The following is a 19,940-nucleotide window of genomic DNA, read 5'->3' on the forward strand; positions in this document are numbered from 1 at the left end:
CTTCACGTTACCAACAGCACCATCGGATTTAGATCCTTGCCTGGCATCCAGGATGCACGGCCTGCAAGCACTGCTGCGATGTGGAAGTGCCAAGGCAGGTTTTTGGCCTGCCCTAAAACACTTTTTTTTTTTTTTCTTTTACAAACAATACAAAGAGTGTGCCAGGTATGCTGTAATGCCCGTGTGCCAGGTCAATAGAGGATATCCAAACAACAGAGGCACTTCTCCTAATTTCTGGCGTGAAAACACTTTCACAGCATTCTTTTCACGAAGAAACCCCTCTCTATCTTCTCCAATGCTCCAGGACCTGCTGCAGCTGCGCTGTGCGCTGGTGCATCTTTGACAAATCTTTTCAACGGTTCTGCTTTACCTCGGCACAGTTGAGGTCACTCCTCTTCCTCTTCCAGCTGAGGAAGCAGCTTGCGGGCTCTGCCACACGGTCGGTGCAGAAGCGAAAGCTGGGAACACAGCAGTCAAACTCTCACTGCTAACGAAGCCACCAGGGCAGAGGGCTGACACAGACCCGCCAGAGGCGAACCGTACCCGCTCTCCCTCCCGGCTGCGAGGCTCGCCACAGCAGCCCCGACCCGAAGCGCTCACAATGCTTTGCTTGGTGATGTCACCGATGAGTCAGAGTCCCCAGATGAGCATCTGCCTTGCCACTCTTTAATGTTGGTGTTGTTTTTTGGTTGGTTGCTTGCTTGCTTTTGAAACTTATGTAGGTTATGGTAAACCTTCAGGTAAACCACAGATCAATGGGGAAGAAGTCCCACACGAGGGAAGGCCGTGCATTTCTTCCAGGCAATGGCGCATTCTTTAACATGCTGCATTCGACAAAGAAGCTCTCTCCATTTTGCGCAGTGGCAACAGGCACGACTGCAACACACGCACGTGTAGGCAGCACCTGCAGGTCCCAAACCGTTAACCAATTTTTAGATAGCACCAATTTTTTATGTAGTTGCTTTCCCTTCATCCATAACCCCTTTTTTCCTTTCTTTATATCGGGTGGCTCTCCTCCATTGTTCTGTCATTTTACTCCCCAGTGTCTGAGCAGGCACTGGGAATCGTTTCCAGAGGAAGGGTACTGCTGAAGCTACAACATTTACTCTCAGGGAAAAGAGAGTATGTGAAAGAATACATACTTCCTTTCTTTTTCCTGTTGTTTTTTTTTTTAAATCTCTGAAATCAACGCTGCGGCCTGGCAGCAAATAACTATGGGAGTAATGATGATTCCTCATCCTCACTGTAACGTTGTAGTTAATGTCATAAAGAAGCAATTTCCCCAGGCAGTGGCCATTTGAGATGGGAAGGGGCAGTAAGAGGAAGTTTTCCTTAGACTAGCTCTTCCCCCAGAACACCTCGCCATCCAGCAACAAATTCAATTCACCTGCTCCGCCTGATCAGTCAAACGCGCGTCCGACTCCAGCACACGTCACAGCGGTGGTTCTGACGTGGTTTGAGAATCACCTATCCGCAGAATATCTCGGGTTTGTACACTCAAATAACGCAGTCTTTTCCAAATAAGGCCCAGAGCTCACACTCCAAGTGCAGCCTAACAGCACCAGAGGGCCGGTAGGCTAAACATTCCCATCCTGGCAACAGGACTGACCCGGGCAACAGTAAGCATCCCTTCTGCACTTTCGTCGTGAACATCAACATAAGGAAACAGAGACCTCCTCGATCCAAGTTTGAAGAAACAAACACAAAGGTCACCCAAGCGGGTTGTTTTCAGCAAACTAACGGAGAAATTAAGGTGACAACCGCGTGCATCCAGAGTTAGTCAGATCCCGAAGGCAGTTCCTTTGGGAAACGCAGGAGCAGCGCGCCAGATGACGGCTACCTTACAGCGCACCCCTCAGAGGCACTGCTACGAAAGGAAGGCAGAAGGTTGGAACTCAAAATAACTCGCAAGGCGCCCGTTAAGGGGGAAGCTTTAATTTCCTGAGCAGAACCTCCCCCCTGAAGGCAGCCCAGGGACTCTTTGCTTCCCTAGGGAGACGGCAGGGACGGGGCAGGGCGGTGGGATGGAGGGACACAGGGCCAGATGGACGGCCAGACGGCCGGATGGATGGACAGACGGACGGCCAGACGGCCCAAAAGGCCTGAGCAAGGGCTGAGGAGCGGGAGGGAAGGGCAGGGCGAGGGGAAGGGCGGCCCTGGGCCTGACAGGGCACCTTGGGCCTAACCCCGGGCAGCAGCTCCCCATCTCACAGGGCCCGCGGGGGGCTGCCTGTAACAGGAGATGCGGGCAGGTAAATTTTACAAGCACTGCATCACAAATACCCTGCAACACCTGAACTATTCACTGGGACAGCCTCCTTCCTCACCTCCTGAAAGCTCCAGCTGGCAAACCAAGGACAAAATGAAAGGCAGATGTGGAGGACCTCGTAAGATACTGTTTTGTTCCCTACGTGCCCACTGCTGGTGACACGTAATGCCTCCTGTTCCCAAACGACATCGGCACGTTACATCTTTACTACATGCTGAAAGGAACTCAGCAACTTGAACACAACTTAGAATTACCCATCCCGGCAGCAGGCTGTCCAGCTGAAGCTGCTTTAGCCAATCAAGTGTGTCATGCTGCCCCTCAAAGGTTTCTTCCTGGGAACGTCTGCTGTGACACTCCTGACGTATTACTTCTCGGAATGGCAGAACTGCGCTGGGTAGGCCCCACAGCAAGACTCGTATTTCTGTCCTTCCCTTTCAGGAAAGGATCTCCCACCTTGAATTTATTAATTTTCATGATGATGATACACAAATTGAAGTTTTGAAAAACTGAATGCTGATTAACAGATTTCTAGCACAGCCTGTGCATCAAAATTCATTTCTCTCCATTTAGGTAATCTTAGTTTCTGAGTTACAGTTACAGTCAAAATTTTTCTTCTTCGATTTTTTTCTTTTTCTTTTTTTTTTTTTTTTTTTGTGATCAGAAAAACGAGGGGACTGGCTGTCCCAAGTCAGCCGGGGAACTTCTCTTTGGTCGATGCATCAAGCAACTCAGCTCTCTTGGGGAAACTTAAATAGAAAAGACAGATCTCCAAACGGATAAAAAAAATAAATCAAATGATAAAAACCCAACCGACACATCTGATACCCCAGCTTATTGAACAGCACAAGGGTTTAATCTACAGGCTCTGTCCAAAGCAGCAAGAAGTGACAGATTTAATCCAAACCAGTTGCCCGCTCTCACTCTCTGATCTGGAGACGTTATTGGACAAGCATGCATAGCAGTAACACTTGTAAACACTGGGTTACTGCACCACAGCCCCAAATCCCTCACGGGCCCACTAAGATACTTTTACTGACTGATCCACAATAAACACTCCCAAAAAGATTCTCAATAAGCTAAACCCTGTTTAGAAAGAATCTGAGGAACCTGTCACTGCAGCAACAAAGGGCTGCAATTGTATGCAAAATCTCCAACACCCTCCTTAGCACCCTGCTAGCTCAAGGACTGTGTGGGGCTTCCGTGCCCTGAACGAGTCCACCCTGGCCACATAACGCAGATGTAATGGTCAAGAAAGCACATAGCGTTATCGAAACTTATCAGATCCACAGCAAAAGGAAAAGCCCACGCTTCTATATTTCTCCTCCTTCTCCATTCACAGAAGGAAGAGACTGAAAACAGGCAGATTTGTGGTTTACATTTACAGTTAATGTGAAAAATGGCTATTTGTGAAATACATCACGTATTGTTTCAAGCTACAAACAACTCGCTCCCACAAAGGAAAGACTTTTGACCTCAGCATGCAACCCCAGTTACAAATAACTTCCTATCTACCAGTGGGCCGCGTTCCCCTGGCACTCAGTCACTCCGCAGCACGGCAGCCACCTTTGTTCTAAGGATGGCAAATTCTACTTAGAAACGCTCTGTAGAAGAGTGATGTTGTCCCCTTTTAACACGATCCAGCCTGCAGCAAAGAGAAGGGAAAGAGGGGATTAGAGAGAGCCCAGAACCTGAGAATAATCTCGTGTTTTCAGAAAGTGTTTTGTGTGGTTGAGCAGGGTTTTGCCCATCATGCAGAGTGCAGGCCGCCTGGTATTACACGTTTCAAAGACCAGAACTGGTCTCAGGCAGGGACAGATTCTCCTTCATCCAGCAAAATCAGCAGCTCAAAAATCATCAGGGACAGAGATGTAGCCAGGAATTGCTCACTGAACTTCAACAGCAAGGCTCGTCACACGGTTGGTACGTCTCAGTGCTGCTACCTAGAAGGCTCACCCGGGCAGGTTTCAGACCGCGCGTCACTCGGGTTGCACAGACACACGACACACCCAGCTGTTTCCTTGATTTTGCCTTGGAGTGAATCTCCTCTGCGTCGTCCAGCGCCAAATTCACGTACTCGTCAAAGCCCTAGAAATCGGCAACAGTGGCAATTAGTTCAGCAACAACACGAACCATCGTCAGCTGTGCTGACCCAGGCTGGACAACGAAGACTAATTGTTAGAGAAGCACGATTTCTTTTTTCCCTTGGGCTAGTTTTTCTTGACAAGAAAAAATAGGATTGTGAATGAGGGAAAACAAACTAACGATGTAACGTGGGGTCGTGCTGACACTCACGATGATGCAGCCTTCTATCCGCACGTTCACTTGCTCAGCCACACCTGGATCCTCGAGCTCTGCAGAACGAAGGAGGAGAGTAAATTGGAACACAAACACCGCGAGCAGTTTTGTTCTCTCTCGTGTGTTCAGAAATACCCGCTAACCATAGCCGCTAGAGCTCCCAAAAACTCCAAGGAGCAACTCTCAGAGGCAGTTTCAATTAACAGTCTGACATTTTAGAGTCTTATATGACTGGGTGAATACTACACGTTTGCTGAAGGACACGTTTCCAGTCACAAGGGAACACTCCTGCACGCCCGGCTGCACGATCCCACTCCCGTTAACACGAGGGGGAAACGCCGGGCTGCGCAGCAGCTCCTTGTACCCACCAGCACGCTGCACAGCTCTCCATTCCCCACAAACCTGCCCCGAGCAACGGGTGGGAGCCGAAAACTCAGCGAGGGAGATCCCCGGACCCTCCCCGCTCCCCCCACCCCCTCCAAATCCCCATCCCCATCCCCTCCCCGTCCTCTCCCCCCGCTACTCACGCTCTGCAGGTAGCGGAAGATGAGGTTCTGGGGCACTGCGTGAAGGGCTCAGCACGGGGACAAGAGCTCCAGGCCCGGGACAAGGCCTCAAGACAAGGCCTCAAACCCTGCAACGAGGCCCCAGGGCCCCGGGACAAGGCCTCAAGGTCCGGGCCGAGACCCCTGAGGCCCGGGCCGCCCCCCACCCGCTCCCCCGTCGCTCCCCGGCCGCAGGAAGGCTACGATGGGCTGCACCATCACCGTCTGCACCTTCTGGTCCTGCCCGCGGTACGCCATGGCTGCCGCCGCCTCGCTGCTCCCGCCGCCCCTGCTGGGCCGCCTCCGGAAGCCCCTGAGGCCGGGCGGGAGCGCACAAGGGACGCTGGGATGCTGGAGGAGCGTGGGGGGCCGCTCTAGCAGGCCGGGAGGACCGCGTCTCTATGGTCGCAGGCAGGAGTCCCTGCGCCAGCTTTATTGGTGAGCAGCGAGGCTGGGGGGGGGAGGGGGGCAAGACAGCCTTAAATAAAATACAAATATAAAAAGTGTTATAAATGGCTGTTATAAATCCAAATAGGATTACAATCAAAGTTTACAATTTATTAAACGAATAGAGGCAAGCAAGCAGCGCTGGGTGCGCCGGGAGTCTCTGCTCCCCCAGGACGCACACCTGTTACGTAAGGCGGCTGGTTTTGATGCTCCCAGGCTAATACATATTCATTACTACTTCGAGAAGAGGCAGGGTTATTAGAATTGGTTTCCGGAATCCGAAACCCCTCCCAGGGGCACCTGCGTATCAGTCTCTGGTGGTCTCTCGGGGCTTGCTCGGGCTGAATGCTGGTTGTCTTCCTCCCAGGCTTTTGTCCTTCAATTGTCCTTCATCCCCCCCTTCCTCCTCGTTTGGGAGCCTCTGCGCCGGATTTCAGAAACTCTAGCAACATCCCCTGCAGTAGTCAGCACTTTTCCCTAAAAACCCCTTTGTTCTCTTATCACCTAGACCCGGGCCTCGATGTTAACCCTTCAAATCCCTTAGTGACACGAATTGCTGGACCATTCCTTACAAAAGGAAGGATAAAATATGTAGAGGAGCAATGGCACACGCGAAAGCCCAGCGCCGCGGGCACAGGCAGCGAAGGTTGACGGCAGAACAGTGCTCGGTTTGAACACGGAGAGGGAAAGCGAGGGGAAGGTGGCCGAAGCCGGCCGCAGTCTCTGAGCTCTCCTCCTCCTGATTGTTTTCTCTCAAAGACATTTCTGTCTGTGTGCGGGCACCCGGAGCCGGCAGAAGTCCCCGTGAAGTCCTTCGGCAGGACGGAGGGCTGCGTGGGCTCCAGTGAGAGAGGGAGTTAGGAGAATCTTATCAAGTAGAGATAGAGCGCTGACGGCATTAAACTAGGATGCTACTTAGTGTCTTTGCTAACTATGGTGCATTGTGCCAATTAACTAAAGCAAGAAGCCTTGGGCCCCTTACCCAGGTCAGTCTCCTAATAAGAGAGCGAGCCTATCTTAAGAAACTGGGAGAAACTGGTCCTGCAGGTGGACAAGAGCCAAGGAGCAACTGAGTCTGTGCAAAGACAAGAGGTCAACTAGCGGTGACGAGGAAGAGTCATCAATCTTCATGCCCACGACCTCCCGTGCTGCCCAGCGCTGAATAAACATACCTACTTTACAATCTCACTGATTGTGGAGTCCGTTTTCCGCAAGTCGCCAGCAGCAGTTTCTTCCGCAGAGGTTTTCCCAGAGCCGCTTCAAAGCTTCCCTCGCGGAGCTGGGGCGTCGCAGGGGGTCATCAAAGCACGCACGTACACACACACACACACACACACACACACACAGGCGTTGTTGTCCAAACAGAAAGTATTTACAACAAATTCGACAAGCGGTTTTTCTCTGCCAGCAGCAAATGCCTGAGGGCCCCTACAGCTTCACAAATCATAGCACAAAGAGCCTAAAGTTCCTCTAAAATTTAGGGAAATAATTCAAAATAGATCTGCTAGGGGAAAACGATCACTGGCGGCAGGGTACACAATACACCCGAGCCTCAGCTCTCCTCCGCAGAGTCAGTGCCCACGCCCAAGTGCGACGCTGATGGCACCCGAACATTTGCTGTAGCAGGCAGCAGAGCCAGCAGCTCAGGGGAGCAATTTTAAAAACCAGGAGGCACTTAAACCAACCCTTAATTGACCCAGTTACTGCAGGAGAGTCCCGACTACTCGCCCTGGAGTCCTACTGTCACCAGCAAAAAGCACCAACCAAAGCTTGGGGGAACTTTGGTACAGCACAAGAGAAGGGAGTGGGGGTAGCGTAGCCGTATCGCAGAGCTGCTGCTTTTCACACCATTTTATCATCCCTGATAATTGAAAGTAAGGCCGGGTGGGCTGACCCCACCACCACCACTCCTGGCAGCATGTTTGGTCCACAACGCTAGAATAATTATTCTGCTCCCTCCCGCCCCTACAGCTTCATCATCTGAAAAGATTACAGTCAAAACAATGGCATACACAAATAAAAGTCAAGAGTTGACATAGTAACTCCGGGATTTGGGTATCAACTGTCCGAGAAATCAGAACACCCAGGCTTCACAATGTGCCCAACATCGAGCTGTGCCAAGGGGGGGCGGAAGGAAGAAGCTTTCCGTTTAAGCCTTCAGAGCATCGCTCCATCACTACGTCAATTCACAGCCACCACAGCGTGCCGATGGACATCTTTCTGTGCCAAAAGAAACAAGTGCTTTGTCCTCTTGATATCAAAGGTAGCCACCTATAGTTACGGAACCATGCACAAGACCTTAACTCTGACCAGCAGGGAAACTTAGGACAACTGAGTGCAGATCCTGCCAATTTCTACCAGTTCCAACTGTGCTTTAAGTCTCATTGCAAAGCCTCAGTTAGAAAAAGGATCACCTCGGGGTATCCAACAAGAAGAAGAGTTGGTTTTTTTTTTGTTTTTGTTTTTTTTTTTAATATACCATAGGACTATGCAGTTCAATCATCAATCATCTTGGAAAGCTCAAGGAGGAGGTCATCCTCATCCTTCCCTGGGTCCAAGTCGAGCTCGGCTTCCAGTATGCCGTCTGAGAGTTCCCAAAGTAGCGTCTCTAAATCCTCGTCTACAGATACGGGCGCGTTGCCTGTGGAACTCAGCCGGCGTGTCCTTGCTTCTTCTAGCTGGGAAGAAGCTGAAGTCGAGCTTGAGAACTCCATTGGCTCCACAGATTCTGCCTGGCTTCCAAGATGTGCTTCAGGTCTTGGCAGAGCAAGGAAGAGAACAATCAGTATATGCCATTTCTTAACGGGAAATCCCTTTTCTGCAAACCGGCTCTTAAAACCGCAGCCAACCCCTCCTGCACTTCAATCTTACCCAGGGATTGTTATTCAATTAACCCAGGGCGACATTTAGAGCCCAATATATTAGCAGGTACATTTTTCAGTTTGGGGGTTTCTCTGTGAAGCCAGAGCACCTGGAGTCTAGCAAAGATGGTTCAATTGTTGTAGCAAGAGGCACTTTGCCACCTTGCTTAATTTTCCTGTAAAAATGTTAAGAAGTCTCCATCTGCAAATATCTGTTTGCTAAGTTAGTCATTTTTCCCACGGCACACTCAGCAGAGTTTGCTCCCCACTACAGGAAGCTGATCTGCAGCCATCACTTCCCTCTGCTCTCCCTGCACTCTTGTCACCTTGTATGTTTGTTCGGGTGGCATTCTTGAGGACCAAAAGGCAGAGGACACTACTCATCATTTATCACCTCACGAGGAAGTAGGAGAACTTCACCTCATCCTCATTTAGGTATTCAGACAGAGCAAGAAGTCACTGGAAAGCTGTACCGACTTGCAGCATTTAAAGAAAGTAAGTCTAATTAAGCATTCCTGCTAGCTGCTAGAAAGTCATTTCACGTGACTTATTCCTCTGATGGATTTGGGCTTTAATTATCTCAGAACCCTCCTTTTTTCCCCACGTGTGACAGAACTTATGTTTCACTGGGGATATACACCGATTGAGAAAAAGAACAAGTTGTGGTCATCACCTGTTTTGGGGATTTTCTTCAAGTCTGGTGGCTGGGACGTGCTCCAGCGTGGCTGGAACAGCCTAGAAAGCAGCAAAACAGCATTTAGGACTCATGGGTAAAAGATTCCTTACTAGCTTTTTCCTCCATGCTGCTTCTCCTCTGGCATTGCGGAGCCTTAGCCAAAATACAAAACCAAGGTGCTCCTGAAGAAAGTTAATATTCACTTGGAGGTTACTAATGATCTTGTGTCTTTTAAGAACACAGCATTAATGGACAAAATCCTCCACACCAGAGAAATCACAGAATCACAGAGGACTAAGTAAATAGTGCCATTAATCTAATAAATATGGAAGGGTACTACAAGAATTCTGTAGGCAGCTACTGGATTTAAAAGGAAACAGAAAGCCTGTAGAACTTTTGAGTTTTCCATCTTTTCTCCTAGAGGAGGGTGTAAATTTTACAAGGGATCCATTTCTGCATTAGCCCCTGTCCTTACCATAGCTGCTTTTTTGGCTGGAGGTCCCATTGTGTCAGCGTCAGAGGCAGTCCGTGGCTTCACAGCTGCTACAGCAGAGGGAAAACTGCCAGGTGCCTTACGTTTCAGTGCCTTCTTCTTGGGGGAAGCGACTTTCCCATCCCAAGGCTTCGCAAACATGTTAAAGTTGGCTAGAGTAAAAGGAAGAGAGAACTGATACAGTCTTGCTCTGCCTCATGAAAAATCCACGTTCTCTTCCTCATTTCCACGGCCCGTCTACACAGTTAACTGTATTTGGCCAGCAGAATTACACTGCCATTGCCTGGATTCTCAGCAATATCTTCCACATAGTAAACTCCGTCTACCAACAATCCATACAAAGGAACAAAGGAACTGAATAGCTACAGTAAATCATAATCCAGGACGAGGGAAACTCAGACACAGAGCGATCCCAAGTGCAAGCAATACTCTAAGACGTTGTATGAAGTCTAGTAAGATTCACAAATGTTGACAGCTTTTGTATTTAAAGTCTTGCTCCCTCTAGGAAAGGAAAAGCAGCAGGTATAGTAAGACAAGAGAGTGTATGCAACTGTTGTACCAGCTTCCTCTCCCCTGCAGTGATGTCCCACAAAATCTATTAAGTTGTTCTACAAAATCCAAATTTGTAGAGTCATATTCTAGTCTCCCATTCCTGACCTAACATCTGGCTGGCAGGAGAAGAAACGAAAGAAAGCTGGGTACTTGTTTTCTTTGTGTGTTTATTTCCTCGTGTCCCATGAGACAGAGAGAAAGGCTACAATGTGCAGTGCATGCAGCCTTTAAGCCCTCCTTATCTCCCTCACACAATCTCATTTTACAAAGTTGATATAATCTTAACAACGAGGCCTTTGATCCTCTGTCATTTTTGACAGAAACTGGCCCCCCACATTAAGACGCTGAAGCATGCTTTACAAACACATACACGTGTCAAGTTAAGCAACACATGCCAAAGAGGAAGGTGAACTTGAACTCAACGCAGGGAGGACTTCATACCATAAACAGATGGCAGAAAAAAACAGAATACCAAAATTAGACTAAAAAGCCCCTCAATGTGTTAATTTTCTAGTGGGAAATACAGAATACCATCACGTAATTAACGAAAACAGACATGGTTGCATGTTCTGGCCCTTCTTTGCCTTTGAACTTTGCAGCCTTAAACTCTTTTATCCTCTGCATTGAAGGAAAAAGCAAAGCAGATCCTGAGCAAACGGAACTTGCTCAATATGGGAAGCACCTCACCGGGGCAGGTATTAAAGCATCTTATTACCTGATAGCTTTGTGTTCCATAACGATTTCTGCCCGGCTGGGGCAGGTCCAGGTTGTGCTGGGGGAGCTGGCACATTTTCTCCACTCTGCTGCATCCGCAGAGCTTTCTCGCGCTTTATTTCTTCCAGGGTTTTAACACGCACTTCTCCTTCTGGCTTGGCTTTACCTGCCGGCTCCTTCGACTGCACTTTGCTGGGCCCGGAAAGAGTGAGCACGCTCTGCTTCTTGGGCTCACCCTCAATTTTTGCCCCTGCGCTGGGATCTTTGGTTTTACCATGCCATTCAGCCTGGGCTTTGGCTTGACATTCTCGTCTCTGAAGAGCTCTCTCACGACGGATTTCCTCCAGTGTTTTCACATGGACCTCTCCCTTTGGCTTAGCAGCCTTCCCTGTCATCATCAAGAAATGAGAAGCGCCAACATTTAAAGAGAGTCCAACAATAGTTTAAGTCTCCAAAATTTGTCACAGTACTAAGGAAAACTAAGCCTGAGCGTTCCCAATAACGCATCTTAGGACAATAGCCTAACATTCTCCTCCTCCTCTGAGCCACTTGTTGTATTTTGAAGACCAGCCCTATCCAGAGAGAGTTGCTACACAGAAATGCTAGTTTACTTGATTACTTTTTCAGACTGCATTTCAAATTCCTGCTCCCGGCAGTGGCTCTATTCTAATTGTATATGATGGTTCACAGAAGCAGCTTAAAACCTTGACAAGGCACAAGCGGAAAATAAACACACACCTAGAGCCAGATTTCTGATAGTGGCTGTCAGAAGAGCTTCAGCACTCGAGCAAGAGGAATCAGTTCTTTGTTTTCATTTGAATTCCTTTTTAGGGCTGTATGAAAACGGTCTAAGTTCACGGAAAGGAAGAAGGAGAAAGTATATTTAATAGCCAGTTGTTACCTTTCGCAGTACTAGTCCGTTGAGAAGGTAATCCTAGCCTCTCCTTCACAGACTTGGGAACTTGAACTGCAAAACAGAAAAAGACCAAATTAGGGAGGCTGCATAAACGTCAACTTTGTGTTCACATTCAAAAACAAGGCAGGAAAGGTAACTTTGAATCCCGGTGATTAAGACCTCAGCCAACATGCAAAAAGAAACATCGCAGGAAAAGGACAAACAGAAAGCCTAACTACAAAACCCGTGAATCACATCCAGATGCCTGTTTAGTAGCTGTACCTCTCTTTGGTGCTTTGTCAGCATTTCCCGGAACCTCCACCTTCTTCCCCAGCCTTTCAGCAAGGCTGCGCTTCACCGGAAGGGCGCTTACATCAGCTTCAGACAGAGAAAACAAGGAATATTTTAAGAACATTTCTTTGCAGGAAGATTTGAGAACAGTCAACCACAAGCTTCTATTTTTCAAGCATATTTTCATAAAATTGCCTTTCAGCTGCTAAATGGTTTTTTTGCCATTTCTGCAGTCAACACAGATCTCCACTGCAACGCATTTTCCTCTCATACGTCAAAAATACTCTTCAATGCAGTCATATAGAGAAGGCGGCACCTAAATAACAGCTCATAAAAAGTTCTTACCCACGGAGGCTTTCCGTTTTCCTTGTTTCTCAGCAAGATCTAGTCGAACCACAGGTTCCTCCCCTAAAACAAAAGTAAAATTTTTCTATTTCATAGAAACCAGTAGCCAATAGAAATAGTATACTGTTAGCCCATGTCCAAAAAAAACCCAGCAAGGCACTGTTTTGACAGCTAAACCACACAAACTCATATTTCAACTATAATTAACTTAGAAAAAGTATCCATAGTCTCAGTGTTTGCCTCAAATTCCAGCTGAATGTAGTCGAGAATGAATCTGAGTCTGCTTGACAGCTATACTTTGTGCAGAACAGAGCTGCATAAGCAAGCAGAATATTATTAGGTACAAATGCTGAGAAATATTCCTTTCTAAGGTGAATGTCTATGGGTAGAAGTACTTCTTCACTTCTTTCCCTTTCAAAGGAATTTGCACAACTCTAAACAATATAATTTATACACAGACTCCTATCGCACTACTGTCCACACGTGCCACTGTCAGCCTCTTTAAAGCTTCAGAAATTGCTTCTTACATAGCACTGTCCTCTAGAGCTCTTTCTTCTCGTTACTCTCCTGTTTTTCAGTTATCCCCCTATTTGCATACTGACACATTTTTTTCTTTCTCCTGCTACTGCACTTAACCTGAGCACCAAAGCTTTCCAGTACAACCAGGGACTTTCAGCATAAAAGCATGTTTTGAACAGAAGGCGGCAGCACCAGGAGGCTAACAGGGGTGAATTGCCTTCCTTCTTGCTTAACCTTCCAGTTTAGGAGTAATGAAATCAAAACAAAAGCATGAATTATTACCTTCCTCTGTAGACAGTGTCACAGTTCTCACCACTGTCCGGACATTTTCCTTTTCCGGAGCAGGAAAAATCATAGAATCGACGGGAGGAAGAGAAGATCTTGAAGGACCTTCTGCTCAGAGCAAGCAAAACATAAGGAAGTTTACCAAACAGAAAAAACTATCACGAAGAACAAAAAACTTTAATTATTCATTACTGTCAAACATACAGTGACCAGAGCATGCAAATAAGAGAGGTGACTAGTTTGCCTCTGGTTGCCCTTGGAATTCCCATCTAGAATACCAGCTGGCTGAGAATCAGGTTGCTCGATGCCCCCAGCTAAACATGGAAGTCTATCCCTCAAGCAGCTCCCAGCCACCATCACCTGCCATTCTGAAGCCAATCAAATTTCACTTCTTTGGCAAAATAGTTGGATTCACCAAAGCATAGCCAGCTACCCGGTATTACTGGAAGAGGTTTTTTTTGAAAGAAAAATCATCACACAGGATGAAGGTGAACCGGGTAAGGAAGCAGGGAATATTAACTCACCACCGTGTCTCTTAGTTTTTTCCTTCATTTTCTGCAATTTGATTTCTTCAAGTGTTTTTATTCCAAAATTCAGACCGTCCTCTGAAAACAGAAAACAGTTAATGAGACTAAGGCTTAGAGGCACTCACTGAGGACCACAGATCCTCAGGCTTCTTAGTGCTCAGGAACTTTCAGAAGTATTTAGAATAAAGCCTGTCAACACTCCTCACAAGTGAAACAACCATAGAATCAATGGCATTTTGCCCCTCCTTTCACCCTTCAGGGTAAAAACTGTAGTTTTAATTTTAATCCATTTACGTGATATTAGATCCCTCTATCGTTAGATATGGCTTTCAACAGTGGTTGCCAGGCTGCACGTGCAGCCATTTAAACTCCATGCTGTGACCCTGTTTTGTTCTCCAAAAGGAAAGAAAAGCAGTTCAACTTTCTGACCCAATGGGCACATGATGGTATCAGGGAGAAATGAGATCATGGAAATAACCGAGTCCATTCAGCACCCCTACATTCTGTTGTGTTTTTACGCCACATTGCTTTTGAGTTAATTGTCAAGTTCTCCTTCCGATTTATCCTACTACAGGTGCTGGAATACCTTGTTTAGCAGTAGTAGCACTGGCTTTCCGAGTGGAAATCATCCGTAATCCATTTTGGCCTTCCTCAGCTGGTTGCTGGACGGGAGTTTTAGTTTCTTCTCCTTCCGCAGAAAGCTGGTCTGAAGGGGAAAAATCTATTCAGTTATGCATAGGCCAGATTGTTCGTGATTATGTAGCTCATGCAATGACACTTCAGTCCATGGTTCCTATAAAAAAGTTGTTTTTTTTTTTTGTTTTTTGTTTTTTTTTTTAATACAGCTACACTGACCTGATGAACTCGTAAGTAGACTACCCTAGGACAAAACATCTAGGACTCTAGATTCTCTCTGCAGCTTTAACTACTACACGACATATTACTCTTCAGACAAAAAAAAAGGAATTTCCTTCCTAGTTTCACATAGAGCTTTACACAACAGACCAGCTAAAGCCAAGAGTGGTTCTAAGCTTTCCTCCAACATTTCAGGTTCTGTCCACTGACTGCCAGACAAAGCCACCAGTGACCTGAGCGGACTGCCTGCCCTATCGCTAGTCAGACCTCAGGTCATCTGTGATTTATACATTCATTTACAGCACAAATTCCTTCCAAGAACCAAAGACTTACACAATCATTTACAGCACAAATTCCTTCCAGGAACCAAACCATGCTCACCATCATCATCTTCATCATCATCTGCAGCATTGATTACAACTGGAGGGTGTGTAGGGCTTGGGACATTTTCCGAGTTTTCCACTTTCATCACCCGCCTTAGCTATGGAGAGGGATTGGACTGGACAGAAAGTTTGTTTTGCTGCAGTGACATCTGAGCCACTTTCAAATCATCGTCCGCGGACTCAGGCGGACTTGGCAGTGTAGCTAGAGGAAGAGGAGGATCATCAGTAATATGGCAGTTTAAAACTTTGACCACAATGCACGAAGATGGTAGCTAAGGCAGATAACCTGCACAGGCAATGAATGCAGCATCTCCTTTTGCCCATCCCGCCACTGTTTACACCGTGAACAATGACTTGCCTTCAAACAACAACACATCTCCCTGCCACCCAGCAGAAGACGAAACAACAGAAAGCAAACTGCAAGGCAAATATCACACAAAGCAGAGAGAAGCTGAGCATGAAAGCAGAAAACAAATACCAGCAGTACAGCAGCAGTACACTCGGTTTAGCTGACCACCTAGGACTGCAGACCTTTTCCTGCACTCACAAATGAACGGTTACCTGATGTCTCCTACACTATTGGCACCCACTAAGTAATATGCAAAATTAATTCTTCAATACTTAAAGAAAAAGGACCTAAACTCACTCTTGCTTGGTGGTAAGAAGACGCCATCGATGTAACGTCCCTTTGCGTGATGAAAAGCACAGTTGGCTTTCTGACAGCCTACTGGCTGCTTCTCCCAGTAGCAGGGAATCTCAGCGCGCTTTTTCTGAAGACAGAAAGAAAGACAAGCACGTGATAACATGCACCTAAGGTTTGCAAAGAGATGCACAGTTCCAGGTCACGACAGCGATAGGGCTGTCACAATACAGTGCTGAAACATCATTCCAAAGGTCAGTTTATCACGGAAGTATAGTATTTCCGGGCATATTCACAAAGTTTGCAGAAGCTGTAACCACTATGCACGTTTAGCCTTGTCATCATTCAGTTTGAGAAGACAGGCACTCTCAGACATCAGTTTAGGGTGGGTTAAACTAATACACCCAGGATTATACTAGGATTATTCAGAGGGAAAAAGAACATCTTAAATTGCCTACGTTAACTCTATCCAGAACTACTTCTCGGAGACTTCGTTCTTCTGCACCTTTAACTTTCCCCACTGCTTCCTAGCCCAGGCAGCTAGAACAGCATTATCTGAAGGACTCCGGGACACAAGAGACCTGATAGATCATTATCAAGCCTGCTCTCAGGAGGCTAGTACAGCCTGTTTATTACCCCCCTGCTCCAGCAGGTTTTAGCAGTCTAGTTAGCGGTTATTCTGCATCTGTTGAGAAAATACTGTCGGCGTCTAATAAAAGAAAATCTTGCTAAGACATACCTAAGGCATTGATTTTATTTCCCTCTCCTTCCTCCCACCCCCTCCCCTGCTAACAGAAACCAGTGTAATTCCAAAGCAAAGGACTCTGTCCTGCAAAAGCACAATCAGCACACCTACAGCACTGAAAAATGCTTTTGTTGATTTATTTTGAGAACACATCTTTAGGCACTCACATCGATTTCCATGTGTCTGAATCGGCAGACATTCCTGAAACAACGACCCTCCTGCCACAGCGTGCAGACTGTCTCGTTCCCCAGAGCAGCTTCACAGTGGCGGAAGGAACAGTTGTCTCCCTGTAACCAAAAGGAAACCAACAAGGAAAATATAGTACAGCCTCAAAAACGTCCATGCTACTGCCTCAGGTTGCTACGATTGAATTCAGAATCTATCTGGTTATCACGTTAACCAAAGACCAGTGTGCCTCCTCCTCCTACTCTACCCCTTCCTGAAAAAAAAGAAAAAAAAAAAAAAAAAAAAACAACAAAAAAACAAAGCAAAGCAAAGCAAAAGAAACCCAGCCATACCTTGGTACAGGTAGAATAGAAATAGAAGTAGCAATCGTCTCCTTGTTTAGACATGCCGACAAGTTCTGATAACAAGCTCGGGTTCTCTCCACAGGGACTTCCTCTGCTCTTGGAGAGAGCTGTCTTCACCCTTGCTTGGGCTGAAAGTCTTCCACTGGCTTGTGATCAGTGAAATCTTCTTTTTAAAAGTAACCCTAAACAAAGTACCAACAAGTGAAAAATAATGAGTAACAAGCATTTTTCCAGCTTTCTTCTGTTCATCAAATTAGTCTCTTGAGGAGAGCAATGCCTTGAAATCAGCTGTTACGGGAACTAACACAATATTAAACTAAAGTTCTGTAAAGCTGCCAGGAGCTTTGTCAGCAAGTGTTCTCTTCCACGTCCTCAATAATATGCCTTGGAGCACATCCGGAAGCCTGAAAAGGGAGTCACTTCTTCAAAAACCACCTGATCATACATGCAAGGCAATGATCAACTATGGCTACGAGTAACTTCTACAGAACGCAGTATGACGCATTAAATAGCACGTTCCAGTCACTGTGGGTCTTCGAGTTCACCTACCTGGACAACCTCAGCAAAGTTATCGATCTTCAAAGACTTCCAGTTAACTTCTCCTGGAGGCCGAACCAACACTGAATCCGTGAATTAATGATAAAGGGGTAGGAAGAATTTGCCTCCTCACTTTGCCAAGGGAGCCTCTCATCCACAATTCAAACATAGGATGTGCTTTTAAACAGCTTATAACTAATGGAGGAAGCAAGTCCATCTGAACACTCTCTCAGACTGGAGACAGCCAGGGTTAGTTAGCTCTTCAAAAAATAAAAACCAAAAAAAAAAAAAAACCACAAAACAAAACAAAAACAAAAAAACCCAGTGCATTTAGAGATGAACTCGTGATTCAAAGTGGCTGCAAAAATGAGGCTCCATCTTCCACAGCCAGAAAATTTGACTTTTTTTTTTTTTTTTTTAATTCAAAATTCAGTATGTTCCAATCTCTGGTCTTCAAGATTTCTTCACCTATTAAGAAAACACTAAAACCTTTCCCCGTCTTTATTACCTGTACAGCAAAAAACACACCAGTGCACAGAAATACACAAATGTGCATACGCATACACACATATGTGTTTAGACACACACACGAGGAGTGAGTGATAGAAAGTTAGCGAGAGCGACAGTGGAAATCAGAAGTTTTGCCTTTTTGACACAGAGAGCGCGTAAAAACTCTCTCATTTTGAGGGAACTAGAAAAAAATGGAGGATCTACCAAATATTTTGATGAGTATGCCTTCGAGGCCAATGCTTTATACCATGAGTGATCTGGGGGCCAGCACACAAATATGCATACATATGTATCACACAGTATCACGGATTTCTAGGTTGGAAGAGACCTCAAGATCATCGAGTCCAACCTCCGACCTAACACTAAGTACTCCACTAAACCATATCGCTAAGCTCTACATCTAAACGTCTTTTAAAGACCTCCAGGGATGGTGACTCCACCACCTCCCTGGGCAGCCCGTTCCAATGCTTAATAACCCTTTCGGTAAAGAAGTACTTCCTAACATCCAACCTAAAACTCCCCTGTCGCAACTTTCGCCCATTCCCCCTCGTCCTGTCACCAGGCACGTAGGAGAACAGACCAACCCCCACCTCTTTACAGCCTCCTTTAAGGTAACTGTAGAGAGCGATAAGGTCGCCCCTGAGCCTCCTCTTCTCCAGGCTGAACAAGCCCAGCTCCCTCAGCCGCTCCTCGTAAGACTTGTTCTCCAGACCCCTCACCAGCTTGGTCGCCCTTCTCTGGACTCGCTCGAGCACGTCCATGTCCTTCCTGTAGCGAGGGGCCCAAAACTGAACACAGTACTCAAGGTGCGGCCTCACCAGAGCCGAGTACAGGGGCACAATCACTTCCCTAGACCTGCTGGCCACACTGCTTCTTATACAGGCCAGGATGCTGTTGGCCTTCTTGGCCACCTGGGCACACTGCTGGCTCATATTCAGCCGACTGTCAACCAACACTCCCAGGTCCTTCTCGGCCAGGCAGCTTTCCAGCCACTCATCTCCCAGCCTGTAGCTCTGCTTGGGGTTGTTGCGCCCCAGGTGCAGGACCCGGCACTTGGCCTTGTTGATCTTCATACAGTTGACCTCAGCCCATCGCTCCAGCCTATCCAGATCAAATATGTACATGCATACAGGATAAACATATCTATACACACAAGCGTGCACAGTATATGTCGTATGGTATCCATATGGAGAACAACTCGTAGCCCTGATCAGACACGTAGAGTTGCAATCAATTAACAGCAGGAAGACAGCAGATCAAGGATACAGCAAGCTTTGAGAGGCAGGGCAATGCTCACTTTGCCAGTGGCATGGCTGCATGATACCAAGAATTTTGAATTAGTTTGATTTTTTGGAAGCAATTTGTTTTCTTTCTGCGCTGTAGCAAATACCACAGGTTTGCCATCACGTGCTGTTCCCTAATCCATATATCCATCATCATCCATTGCTGCAAGATCATGAAAGGTTAGAAAAGATGACTTAGGTCCAATTTAACAGCCAATGATTTTTCAATGACCAGAGCTGCAACAGATTTTATTTAGCCACAAGCAGGTTTTTTTTTTCTGATGTGAAGTCAGATATTTTGATTTTTTTTTTAAGACACTAAATGTCATAAAACCTGCAACCAGACCAGATAAAGTTCAAATTAGAGTGATTCTGAAGCCTTTCATTAAAATGCTGCACATTTCTGTGCAAATTATTTCTGACTCTTCTGGACAAAAGCGGATGAAATAGTTCTTACAAATTAATAATAAAAGGTTGGAACCTTTTACTCACACAAACACTAGTGAATTTTCCAGGAAGTATTATTTTGGCAGGGAATTTTCCCAAATCTAAAGTAAAGAGGGGAAAAGTTGGGTTCCCGTATTAGTTGTTGGTTTTGACTGCTTGACAAAGGGAATAAAAACAGTAGTTAAGTGCAAGGTTTCCTTCTCTTCTTTAGTATTGAGAGGAATCGTCACTTCTGACCTTTAGCACCTTCAGAAACACACTTAGTGCCATGCAGATTCCTCTGCATCTACTTCTAA

The 19,940-nt window shown here is 46.4% G+C and overlaps 1 pseudogene across 1 annotated transcript; it reads right to left on the reverse strand.

Annotated features, from left to right (window-relative positions):
- Positions 1-11,139: 11,139 nt before the first annotated feature.
- Positions 11,140-16,951, reverse strand: LOC310892057 (zinc finger CCCH domain-containing protein 11A-like; annotated as a pseudogene). The gene is made up of 10 exons: positions 16,856-16,951; positions 16,505-16,624; positions 15,599-15,722; positions 14,951-15,154; positions 14,301-14,420; positions 13,712-13,792; positions 13,185-13,295; positions 12,384-12,446; positions 12,030-12,125; positions 11,140-11,240 (listed from the first exon to the last, which is right to left on the reverse strand). The product of its transcript is annotated as a zinc finger CCCH domain-containing protein 11A-like (transcript).
- Positions 16,952-19,940: the final 2,989 nt, after the last annotated feature.

The sequence above is a fragment of the Anser anser genome (genome assembly GCF_964211835.1).
Source record: "Anser anser genome assembly, contig: HAP1_SCAFFOLD_125, whole genome shotgun sequence".
NCBI lineage: Eukaryota > Metazoa > Chordata > Aves > Anseriformes > Anatidae > Anser > Anser anser.